Genomic DNA, 14,034 nt, shown 5'->3' on the forward strand with positions numbered 1-14,034 from the left:
CCCCCAGGGATCCCAACCCCAGGTTGAGAAGCACTGGGTTAGAATAATGGTTTAATCAGAGTTGGGCAGTCTTATCTTGAATTACAGTTTTATGTAAATATTAAAAAACATTTAACCTACTGATGCCTCAATTAATATAATTTTATTGATATCTATTTTTATTTTGAAATTTACCCATAGTGGCTGCATTTCCCACCCTTGGCTTATACTCGAGTCAATACATTTCCCCAGTTTTTTGTGGTAAAATGAGGTGCCTCGGCTTATATTCGGGTCAGTTTATACTCGAGTATATACGGTAAACATTAGAAGAAAGTCTGTGCAATGCTGCTTTTATTACACCTAATTATTTAACACATAAATGCACACTTTACGTTTAGCTCATTTTACTGTCCAGAACACATTCTTCTGCATGTAGTACCCTATCAGCCCCTCCTCCCCAAACTGCTCCCCTTGAATTTTGTTTTTTATGCAGAAATCTTGCTTCCAGATTTGATTGTAATTTCCCCACAATTTATTTATTTATTTATTTATTTATTTATTTATTTATTTACCTTGCTTATATACCACTGTTCTCAGCCCGAAGGCGACTCACAGCGGTTCACAACAAATACGAGCAGCAAAAATTCAATGCTACAGTACAGAGTTAACAACCTAACACATTACACAATTAATAAACAGTTACTACAATACCCATTCACTGTCGTCTCGTCATCAAAAACATGTTCCAGATTCGTCATCCATTGTTCCATTCCAGTGTTCATTAACCAATCATTGCACTAATTATTAGAACGCCTGCTCAAACAGCCAGGTCTTCACTTTTTTGCGGAATACCATTAGAGATAGTGCTAGTCTAATGTCCGTAGGAAGGGCGTTCCACAGCCGAGGAGCCACCACCGAGAAGGCCCTATCTCTCGTCCCCGCCAGCCGAGCTTGAGAAGCAGAAGGGATCGAGAGCAGGGTCTCCCTGGAAGATCTCAAAGTCCTGGTGGGTTCATAGGCAGAGATGCGGCCGGATAGGTAGCTTGGGCCAGAACCATTTAGGGCTTTAAAGGCCAACGCCAGCACTTTGAATTCAGCCCGGTAGCAGATCGGTAGCCAGTGGAGTTGGCGCAACGGGGGGGGGGGGGGGGGTTGTATGCTCCCTGCGCTCCGCTCCTGTTAGTATCATGGCTGCCGAGCGTTGGACTAGTTGGAGCTTCCGAGCTTTCCATTGTCAAATAAAATGGTGCGCTTTGCAAGTGTGGAGCAACCGTTATTTCATCACAGTGGAACTTGCTGCGCAACAACTAGGAAGTCCTGGTGATATATTTGAAAACATCTATGTAAAGAGTTACTGTATTTAGTTCATTTTGAACTATTGTTGAACATCAAATGTGTCAAAAAGACAGCACTACAAAGTCGCAAATAGTTACTGTGTATGCAGAACACAGAAACAGATCTTCAAGTTGATATTTTGACATTAGTTAGGCGAGATAAAAACATTAAAGACCTCTTTCTTCTGGCAGACTTGCCCAGTCCTATGACTTTTCAGTTACCATTATATTAGCCTTGTTGTTCTCTCTTTGTTCTATGTGTTTGAATATGTCTTAATGGCATTGTGTTTCATCTGTGCATTTTAACCATGTTGTAGCCCAACTTGAGCTGTGAATAGAAGTGGGTAACAAATACAATGCATTAGAAGTAGTCATATTAAATGGGTTGTTGTAGGTTTTTTCGGGCTATATGGCCATGCTCTGTGTTGTGAGAGGCACATTCATAATAAAAAGTCCTTGATTCTCAAAAAAAACCATAGAAAGTATGGTAGAATTTCTTATAATTACTTAAACATTTAATATGACTGTATTGTCGAAGGCTTTCATGGCCGGAATCACTGGGTTGTTGTAGGTTTTTCCGGGCTATATGGCCATGTTCTGGAGGCAATTTTTCTCCTGACGTTTCGGCTGCATCTATGGCAAGCATCCTCAGAGGTTGTGAGGTCTGTTGGAAGTAGGAAAATGGGTTTATATATCTGTGGAATGACCAGGGTGAGACCAAGGACTTTTTTCTGCTGGGGCTAGCTGTGAAAAGCAAAACAACAGAGGGGAAACAAACAGGCACATAAAATCACTCTCAACAAAAGATTCCCCCCAGGCACTTCCAAGCCATTGAATGCTAATCAAGGTGATCAGCTGAAACCTTCACACCTAGCCCTAGCAGACAAAAGTCTACAACAACCCAGTGATTCCGGCCATGAAAGCCTTCGACAATACAGTCATATTAAATGTTTAAGTAATTTCCTCCAACACTGGATATTATTCCACAGATATACAAACCCCATTTGCCTGGTGTCCAACAGACTTCACAACCTCTGAGGATGCCTGCCATAGATGCAGGTGAAAAGTCAGGAGAGAATGCTTCTGGAACATGGACACACAGCCCAGAAAACTCACACCATTATTTTCATTTCTACTTCATAACTATAATTTTGCCACACCCCAGCCATTCCACAGATATACAAATCAATTTTTCCTACTTCCAACAGACCTCACTACCTTTGAGGATTCTATTTTCCCCAAACTCCACCAGTGTTCACATTTGGGCATATTGAGTCTTCGTGTAGAGTTTGGTCCAGATCCATCATTGTTTGAGTCCACAGTGATCTCTGGATGTAGGTGAACTACAACTCCAAAACCAAAGGACACTGCCCACCAAATTCTTTCAGTATTTTCTGTTGGTCATGGGAGAACTGTGTGCCAAGTTTGGTTCAATTCCATCGTTGGTGGGGTTCAGAATGCTCTTTGATTGTAGGTGAACTATAAATCCCAGCAAATGACAAAGTCATAATTTTTTTTAGTGAAGGACATACATTGGGTTGTTAGGTGTCTTGTGTCCAAATTTGGTGTCAATTCGTCCAGTGGTTTTTGAGTTCTGTGAATACCACAAACGAACATTAAATTTTTATTTATATAGATTGTTTTTAGAACTGTTTCTTGCTCTGTAAAGAGAAAAGCAGCATATAAATAAATAAAACAAAAACATATTGTTATTATAAATATAATACCTTTTATATTTTTCATAAACTTATAAATATATTAAATAATGAAAATATTATTATAGTCTATTACAATATTTTCATTATTTAATATATTTATAAGTTTATGAAACATATAGAAAGTATTATATTTATAATAACAATATATTTTTGTTTTATTTATTTATATGCTGCTATAGAAATAATTATGCTATAATATCATAATAAATAACAAAATATTTTTATTTTAAATAGAATACTTTTTACATTTTTCATAAACTTATAGATATAATAATAATAATAAAATAAATAAATAATAAAAATATACTAAATGATGAAAATATAGCAATAGACTATATTGATATTTATAAATATAATATACCTCAAGAAAGGAGGTTCCATCTGAACACAAGGAAAAACTTCCTGACTGTGAGAGCTGTTCAGCAGTGGATCTCTCTCCCCCGGAGGGAGTGTGGTGGAGGCTCCTTCTTTGGAAGCTTTTAAACAGAGGCTGGATGGCCATCTGTCAGGGGTGATTTGAATGCAATATTCCTACTTCTTGGCAGAATGGGGTTGGACTGGATGGCCTATGAGGTCTCTTTCGACTCTTTGATTCTATGATTCTATGATATTAATTAAAGAAAATATGATAATAAAGAATATTGCTATTATAAAGAAAATACTTTTTATATTTGTATATTTTACTACACTTATTATATAAAATGACCCAGTGCATTAGGAGCCCCCAGTGGTGCAGTGGGTTAAACCCTTGTGCCAGCAGGACTGAAGACCAACAGGTCAGAGGTTTGAATCCGGGGAGAGCGTGGATGAGCTCCCTCTGTCAGCTCCAGCTTCTCATGCAGAGACATGAGAGAAGCCTCCCACACGGATGGTAAAACATCAAAACATCCGGGTGTCTCCTGGGCAACATCCTTACAGATGGCCAGTTCTCTCATACCAGAAGCAACTTGTAATTTCTCAAGTCGCTTCTGACACCAAAAAAACCCCAACAATAATATAACTACACTAGCTGTCCCCTGCCACGCGTTGCTGTGGCCCAGTCTATTGATATGGAAAATAAAGTAATTAGGAAATGTTGATTTCTAATATAAGTAATGTCATTCTGCTTGTGGGTAAACAGTATTTCTTGCTGTTTCTTTGTCAGTGTTGATGTGGAGAGTGTCTGGTTTGCCCACCCTGGAACATACAAGATACCATTGTCCTTCTTTAAGTGTCCCTTTCAAATCTATAATACTGTGTCTGAATCATATCTATCTATATTTATGGCTGGATGGCTCTCTGTCAGGAGGGCTTTGATTACGTTTTCTTGCCCTGGTGAAGCGAGTTGGATTGGATGGCCTTAAGTATTTTCTGTTGGTCATGGGGGTTCTGTGTGGGAAGTTTGCCCCAATTCTGTCGTTCGTGAGGTTCAGAATGCTCTTTGATTGTAGGTGAAGTGTGAATCCCAGTGACTACAACTCCCAAATGTCAAGGTCTATTTCCCCCAAATGCCATCTGTGTTCATATTTGGGCGTATTGAGTGCTTGTGCCAAGTTTGGTTCAGATCCTAAACTCAAGGTCAATGCCCACCAAACCCTTCTAGTGTTTTCTGTTGGTCGTGGGAGTGCTGTGTGACAAGTTTGGTTCAATTCCATCATTGGTGGAGTTCAGAATGCTCCTTGATTGTAGGTGAACCTTAAATCCCAGCAACTACAACTCCCAAATGACAAAGTCATAATTTTTTTGAGTGATGGTCACTCCTTGTGTTGTGAGATGTTTTGTTGCCAATTTGGTGTGATTTCATTCATTGGTCCTTTTGTTTTTAAGGCACTCATTATGCACAAAGCATTTATATATATATAGATTACAAGACCAAAAAAAATACTCTGTACATTGTGGTACAGTTATACTACAGTAGACATATTGTTCCCTTAGATATCTACTATGCATAATAATAATTTATTTATCTATTTCAAACATTTATATCCCGTCCTTCTAACCCCCAGGGAGACAGGGACTCAGGGAGGCTCACAACGGGCAACCATTATATGCCAAACACAACAACAGCATTAACAAGTACAATTAAAACTATTAGTCAAAACATCAATATAAAACATCCATTTAAAATTATACTAATCCAAAGTCACAATCCAAGGTCTGTCCATTGTCAGTCACATAAGTCATTGGCATTATTATCACTGTGTCTGCTGCTCAAATGCTTGGTCCCATAACCATGTCTTAAGTTCTTTTCCAAAAGAATAGGAAGGATGAGGTTGACCTGATTTCATTAGGAAGGGAGTTCCACAGGCAAGGGGGCCACCACTGAGAAGGCCCTATTATGATAATACTAAAACTTCATTTGCAAACTTTATTTGTAGACAGCCCTATCTCCACAAAGAGACTCAGGGTGCTCAAGCATTCCACTCTCGTCTATATTTCTATAGACAAGAGTGTAGGTGTAGTGCTCCCCTCTTCCTGAGCCACTTGTTTTTATATTCGCTGCCCAAAATTTCATTTCCTCCTTTGGGAGTAATTCTCCATCCTTTATTTTTAATCCTTTTTCTTTAAATTTTCCCCCAAACTTCATCAAAACTTTTAAATTACATGTCAACTTATTGACTGTTTATTATGCTACTGTTTTAATTGTTTTTAAATGTTTTATTGTGGTTTTTGAGCATTGAATTTTGCTATTATTAACCGCTCTGAGTCGCCCGAGGGCTGAGAAGAGTGTTATAGAAATATAGTAAATAAATAAATAAATATTAATTACTATTAAACTTTATTTATACTCCGCCACCATCTCCCCAAAGGGACTCTGGGTGGCTTACATACATAAGGCCACACTCATTAGTACACAACACAGTATTGCACAAAAACACAACAAAATTAAAAATACAATAACATAAAATACAGAACCGACATAAATAAACAGTGCAACAATATAAACTCAGAACATTAAACAATGAAATGATCACAATGGGCAGGACCAGTTAATAATATTATAATGTAATACAATATAGTACTACTACTACTAATAATAATAATAATAAATGTATTAATTATATATTAAATATTACATGCAATATTACTAATAATATTGCAAAATAGCGGTATAAGACAATATAGTTAAATACAATACTAATATAGTAAATAAATAATATTATAATGTAATACAATATAGTACTAGTACTACTAATAATAATAAATGTATTAATTGTATATTAAATATTACATGCAATATTACTAATAATATTGCAGAATAGCGGTATAAGACAATATAGTTAAATACAATACTAATATAGTAAATAAATAATATTATAATGTAATACAATATAGTACTACTACTACTACTAATAATAATAATAATAATAAATGTATTAATTGTATATTAAATATTACATGCAATATTACTAATAATATTGCAGAATAGCGGTTTAAGACAATATAGTTAAATACAATACTAATATAGTAAATAAATAATATTATAATGTAATACAATATAGTACTAATAATAATAATAATAATAAATGTATTAATTGTATATTAAATATTACATGCAATATTACTAATAATATTGTAGTATAACGGTATAGGACAATATAGTTAAATACCATACTAATATAGTAAATAAATAAACTAATCATTTATTGCCCACCTCCATAATTCCTAATACCACTCTTCAAGCTGTATTATTTACTTCCCTTTTTAACTTTGTTTATTTATTTCCTTTATTTGTATCCCAACTTTCTCTACCCCAAAGGGGACTCAAGGTGGCTTTACCTATGGCAACTATTCAATGCCGTTGGACAACAAACAATTATAATACACTTAAGTTAAAAAATTAAAATTAAATGCACATTAAAACACAAAACATTGCATTCACTATTAAAATCACACTATCTTTCTTGCTATAAGCAATCTTGCTACTGTTAATAGGCTGGATATTGTACCTTTTTCTATTTGTTTAATATTCTATGTATACATTCAGTTTTAATACACCTATTTACTGTATTATTATAAATGTCTTATGTAACTGCTACATTGAGTTGTATTAAGTTGTAAAAAGCTTTGTTGTTTGGTCGGGTTTGGTGAGGCTAATTAATACAATTTGTTTGTTTGTTTGTTTGTTTGTTTACTGTATTTATATACCGCTTTTCTCACCCCTGGGGAGGACTCAAAGCAGTTTACAACAAATAATGTCAAAATCCAATGCTTTACATACTTAAAATTCAAATAATAAATCTAAACAACATAGAACTATGCACAAATCCAATAAGACAATTAACTTTAAGAGGACATTTAAATATGAAAACATTAAAAAATTAAAAACACCTAATAAAAACATTAAAATAATAAAATGACAAGGCTGTGGTGCAGCTAGTTAGGAGCCACCCGAGAGGTCATGAGTTCGAAGCCAGCCCATTAATAGTCTAGCTTGCTGTTGACCTATGCAACCTGAAAAACAGTTGCATCTGTCAAGTAGGAAATTTAGTTACCACTTTATACGAGGAGGCTAATTTAACTAATTTACGACACCATAAGACCTTCCAGCAGCATGCTCTAGAATGAGGAAGTACTCCACCAAGGACTCGGTGTCACAAGTGGACGGTGAAGCAACAGCTTCCCCCGTGGCCGGAATCGAGCATAATCTCATGAAGCCGGAAAAAGCTGGAATGTTAAGTTGCCTCTGTGCCTGTCTATATATATGTTGTATGTCTGTGCCATTGAATGTTTGCCATGTATATGTGCACTGTCCGTCCTGAGTCCCCTGCGGGGTGAGAAGGGTTGAATATAAATACTGTAAATGAATGAATAAATAAAAACCAAATCATAAATCTAAACAACATATAACAATGCCTAAATTAACCCTAAGATAAGATGACATTTAAACATGAAAACTTAAAAAAATTAAAAACACCCAATAAAAACATTAAAACAATATAATGTATTTATTATTATATATCTTTTATAGAAATACATTTTAATTGCTGTATCTGTAGTGTTCTTACAATGTTTATGTATTTCAACCATAAAAAACAAAGCTATTATTGTTGTTGTTGTTTTATTATTTATATTTATTTTATAATAAGTTGTAATGTTAAATTGCCTTTGTGTCTGTCTATATGTGTTGTATGTCTAAATGGTATTGAATGTTTCCCATGTTTATGTGCATTGTAATCTGCCCTGAGTCCTCTGCGGAGTGAGAAGGGCGGAATATAAACGCTGTAAATAAATAATTAAATGCATTTTAATGGGTGTATCTGTGGTATTCTTACAATGTTTATGTATTTTGATGATCTATACATATAAAAATGTAATGTTAGTTTGTGGGATTAGCATAACTCAAAAACGACTGGATGAGTTGACACAAAATTTGGATACTACACCCCTAACAGATGAATGAGTGACCATCACTCATAAACCCCTCTCAAAATATAGCAGAAAGGACTTAAAAACCCCAAAAAGCTAAATGATGATACAGCGCATGTGCGAAAATGACAGCTCCCAGCATCCCCTAGACCAGGTGCCTGAGGAGAGGAGGATGATCCAAATACACTGCTTCTAAGATGCAAGCTTTCTTCTCCTTGGATTTCCTTGAGAGCATCCCAATCCCGGCATATTTCCTATTCCTGCAACTTCCAACAATTTCCTATTCCTGCAACTTCCAACAATTCTCCAGATAGATAAGATATATAGATTAGATAGAGATAGACAGTATTTATTTATGTGTTTATATGCCGCCCTTCTCACCTCGAAGGGGACTCAGACTGGCTTGCAAGTAATATGTAAATATAATATATTATATTATTAGCATAGCACAATATTAGTATTATATATTACTATATTGTACTATACCATTATACTGTAATATTTTTAGTAATACTATCTGTCCCCTGCCACGCTTTGCTGAGGACCAGCCTGTGTATATGTGTTTGTGTGTGTATGTATGTATCTCTGTGTATATATGTGGTTTTGTGCATGTGTTGTAATGTATTTTTATTTCTCAGCTTTTTAAGTCCCTTCCGCTGTGTTATTTAGTGTTTTTATGAGTGACGAACACTCGTTGGCCTGATAGGTGTCTTGTGTCCAAATTTGGTGTCAATTCGTCCATTGGTTTTTTGAGCTATGTTAATCCCACAAACGAACGTAACATTTTTATTTATATAGATTACATGTAATATAATATAATATAATATAATAATATAGTAGGTAGATAGACCAATCAGAAGGACTCCAATAATAGGTAAAGAAGGAAGAGAGGAGAGAAATAAAAAGGAAGGGGAAGGACGGAAGGAAAGAGGTAGAGAAGGAAGGAAGGAAGGAAGGAAGGGGAGAAGGAAAGAGGAAAGGAAGGAGAGAAAGAAAGAAGGAGAGAAAGAGGGAGGGAAGGTTGGCCACAGCAATGTGTGGCGAGTACAGCTAGTAAGGAATTTATTTATTTACGACATTTATATGCTGCCCTTCTCACCCTGAAGGGGGCTTACAAGATATTTAAGGAAAAATATATACGATATATATATATATATATATATATATATATATATGGAAAGATATATACAAGATGGAAAGGAGATTCCATCTGAACATGAGGAAGAACTTCCTGACTGTGAGAGCTGTTCAGCAGTGGAACTCTCTGCCCCGGAGTGTGGTGGAGGTTCCTTCTTTGGAAGCTTTTAAACAGAGGCTAGATGGCCATCTGTCAGGGGTGTTTTGAACGCGATTGTCCTGCTTCTTGGCCAAATGTATTTTTATGAGTGATGGTCATTCGTTGGCCTGATATGTGTATTGTGTCCAAATTTGGTGTCAATTCGCCCAGTGGTTTTTAAATTATGCTAATTCCACAAAACAAACATTTTTATTTATATCAAAGATTAGCCTAGTACAATACAAGTATTAAATATTACTATATTGTTTTATACCATTATATTGTAATATTATTAGAAATATTACAAGTAATGCAGATATAGTATAGTATTTTATTGCATTACATTATAATATTATAAATATTATATTATATACAACATATTACTTTACAGTATATTATATTATTAGCAAAGCACACAACAAAGCTGTTGTTGTGGTTGCAGATATATAATTGTAATATCATATTATTAGGTGTAGTATTATATTGCATTACATTATAATATTATAAATATTATATGTATATACAACATATTATATTACAGTATATTATATTATTAGCATAGCACATAACAAAACTGTTGTTGTGTGGTTGCAAATATGTAATTATAATATCATATTATTAGGTATAGTATTTTATTGCATTACATTATATTACAGTATATTATATTATTAGCATAGCACATAACAAAGCTGTTGTTGTGGTTGCAGATATATAATTGTAATATCATATTATTAGGTATAGTATTTTATTGCATTACATTATAGCATTATAAAGATTATATGTATATACAATATTTTATATGACAGTGGTATTACATTATATTACAGTATATTATATTATTAGCATAGCACATGACAAAACTGTTGTTGTTGTGGTTGCAATATATAATTATAGTATCATATTATTAGGTGTAGTATTTTATTGCATTACATTATAATATTATAAGTATGATATGTATATACAACAAAATGTTATATTACAGTATATTATATTATTAGCATAGCACATAACAAAGCTGTTGTATGGTTGCAAATATATAATTATAATATCATATTAGGTGTAGTATTATATTGCATTACATTATAATATTATAAGTATGATATGTATATACAACAAAATGTTATACTACAGTATATTATATTATTAGCACAGCACATAACAAAACTGTTGTTGTGGTTGCAAATATATAAGTATAATATCGTATTATTAGGTGTAGTATTATGTGGTATTACATTATTTTACAGTATATTATATTATTAGCACAGCACATAACAAAACTGTTGTTGTGGTTGCAAATATATAAGTATAATATTGTATTATTAGGTGTAGTATTATGTGGTATTACATTATTTTACAGTATATTGTATTATTAGCATAGCACATAACAAAACTGTTGTTGTTGTGGTTGCAAATATATAAGTATAATATCATATTATTAGGTGTAGTATTTTATTGCATTACATTATAATATTATAAATATGATATGTATATACAACATATTATATTACAGTATATTATATTATTAGCATAGCACACGACAAAGCTGTTGTTGTGGTTGCAGATATATAATTGTAATATCATATTATTAGGTGTAGTATTATATTGTATTACATTATAATATTATAAATATTATATGTATATACAACAAAATGTTATATTACAGCATATTATATTATTAGCATAGCACATGACAAAACTGTTGTTGTGGTTGCAAATATATAAGTATAATATCATATTATTAGGTGTAGTATTATGTGGTATTACATTATATTACAGTATATTGTATTATTAGGATAGCACATAACAAAGCTGTTGTTGCAGATATATAATTATAATATCATATTATTAGGTGTAGTATTATATTGCATTACATTAGAATATTATAAATATGATATGTATATACAACATATTATATTACAGTATATTATATTATTAGCATAGCACATAACAAAACCGTTGTTGTGTGGTTGCAAATATATAATTATAATATCATATTATTAGGTGTAGTATTTTATTGCATTACATTATAATATTATAAGTATGATATGTATATACAACAAAATGTTATATTACAGTATATTATATTATTAGCATAGCACATGACAAAACTGTTGTTGTGGTTGCAAATATATAAGTATAATATCATATTATTAGGTATAGTATTTTATTGCATTACATTATTTTACAGTATATTATATTATTAGCATAGCACATGACAAAACTGTTGTGGTTGCAAATATATAAGTATAATATCGTATTATTAGGTGTAGTATTTTATTACATTACATTATAATATTACAAATATGATATGTATATACAACAAAATGTTATATTATAGTATATTATATCATTAGCATAGCACATAATCTGTTGTTGTTGTTATTGTTGTTGTTATAGCAATCCATTTGGTCATTGTTGCCCCCCTCCACCTGGCCCCGCCCCTTCCCCCGCGCAGGCCCCGCCCCCTCCCCTCCCCCCCCTGCCCCCCTCCCCCCCCCCGTTCCTCACCTTCTTCAGTCTGTTCCATTCTAACTCCGCGCTCCGTCTCGGACTGGTGGCAGCGGCAACAGCAGCGGCGGAAGCAGGCGAGGCGAAAGCGCGGCGCCGAGCCAGGCCGAGCCCGGCGGCGAGGGGCGGGCCAGGCCCCGCAGTAGGCCGCGCGCGATCCCCGGCCTCGATTTGGGCGCCCGCCCCGCCACGGCCGCCCCTGGCCCCGCCTCCTCCGGGCCTCGCTTCCGCCGCCGTCCCAAGGAGAGGCCTGCGAGGGGGCAAGCCAAGGAAGGGCGGGCTGGGTTTGGCTCCACGCTCCGCGCGCCCCGGCCTCGGCCCTCAGGCTGGCTCCTTCTTCCTTCCTTCCTTCCTTCCTTCTCGCTGCTGCCGCCTCCGCCTCCGCTTTCTCCTCACGCACACAAAAGCGCCGCACGCACGCCGCCCCGAAGCAAGCGCCGCCCTGATTGGTCGGGCGCCGTGCGTCAGCACCGGAGCATGCCGGGAAGTGTAGTTTCCCACCACAGGAGGAGGAGGAGGAGCAGTTTTTCCACCCCGGGCAACCAGGCTCAGGTCTTCAATGATCTCTCCACCCATCCATCTAGCTATGTCTACCTCTTCCAATATATACATACATACATACATATATATATAGGTAAAGGTAAAGGTAGTCCCCTGACATTAAGTCCAGTCATGTCTGACTCTGGGACTCTGGTGCTCATCTCCATTTCTAAGCCGAAGAGCCGGCGTTGTCCATAGACACCTCCAAGGTCATGTGGCCATTGACATGACTGCATGGAGCGCCCTTACCTTCCCGCCGGAGCGGTACCTATTGATCTACTCACATTTGCATGTTTTCGAACTGCTAGGTTGGCAGAAGCTAGGGCTGACAGCGGAAGCTCACGCCACTCCCCGGAATCGAACCTGCGACCTTTCGATCAACAAGCTCAGCAGCTCAGTGCTTTAACCCACTGCGCCACCGGGGGCCCTTACATATATATATACACACACATATATACAGAGAGAGAGGGAATATTGTTGTTGTTGTTGTTCATTCGTTCAGTCGTCTCCGACTCTTCGTGACCTCATGGAGCAGCCCACGCCAGTGCTCCCTGTCGGCCGTTACCACCCCCAGCTCCTTCAAGGTCAGTCCGGTCACTTCAAGGATGCCATCCATCCATCTTGCCCTTGGTCGGCCCCTCTTCCTTTTGCCTTCCACTTTCCCCAGCATCATTCCCTTCTCTAGGCTTTCCTGTCTCCTCATGATGTGGCCAAAGGACTTCGACTTTGTCTCTAATCTCCTTCCCTCCAATGAGCAGCCGGGCTTTCTTTCCTGGAGGATGGACTGGTTGGATCTTCTCACAGTCCAAGGCACTCTCAGAACTTTCCTCCAACACCACAACTCAAAAGCATCGATCTTCCTTCGCTCAGCCTTCCCGAAGGTCCAGCTCTCACATCCGTAGGTTACTACAGGGAAGACCATGGCTTTGACTAGGCGGATCTTTGTTGCCAGTCTGATGTCTCTACTCTTCACTATTTTATCGAGACTGGACCTTGCTCTCCTCCCAAGAAGGAAGCGTCTTCTGATTTCCTGGCCACAGTCTGTATCTGCAGTAATCTTTGCACCTAGAAATACAAAGTCTGTCACGGCCTCCACAGTTTCTCCCTCTATTTTCCAGTTGTCAATCATTCTTGTTGCCATAATCTTGGTTTTTTTGACGTTTGACGTTTGAGAGGGAATATACGCATATATATAAAGTATGTGTGTGTATATATATGTGTGTGTGTTTGTATATATATATATACATATGTATATATGTATATTTATCTATCTATCTATCTATATAAGAACTATGGACAGAAGTCCGCGACATTGTTCAGGAGGCGGCAA

General features: G+C 36.1%; 1 protein-coding gene across 3 annotated transcripts in view; it reads right to left on the reverse strand.

Annotated features, from left to right (window-relative positions):
• Nucleotides 1–12,574, reverse strand: part of NSD3 (nuclear receptor binding SET domain protein 3) — a 132,723-nt gene extending 120,149 nt beyond the window's left edge. For all 3 annotated transcript variants that reach the window (XM_067470628.1, XM_067470627.1, XM_067470626.1), the window contains exon 1: nucleotides 12,165–12,574. The gene's annotated coding sequence lies outside the window, so the exon portion shown is untranslated. The remainder of the gene's footprint in view (nucleotides 1–12,164) is intronic.
• Between the last annotated feature and the right edge of the window lie 1,460 nt (nucleotides 12,575–14,034).

This window comes from Anolis sagrei, chromosome 7 (genome assembly GCF_037176765.1).
Source record: "Anolis sagrei isolate rAnoSag1 chromosome 7, rAnoSag1.mat, whole genome shotgun sequence".
In the NCBI taxonomy this organism is placed as follows: domain Eukaryota; kingdom Metazoa; phylum Chordata; class Lepidosauria; order Squamata; family Dactyloidae; genus Anolis; species Anolis sagrei.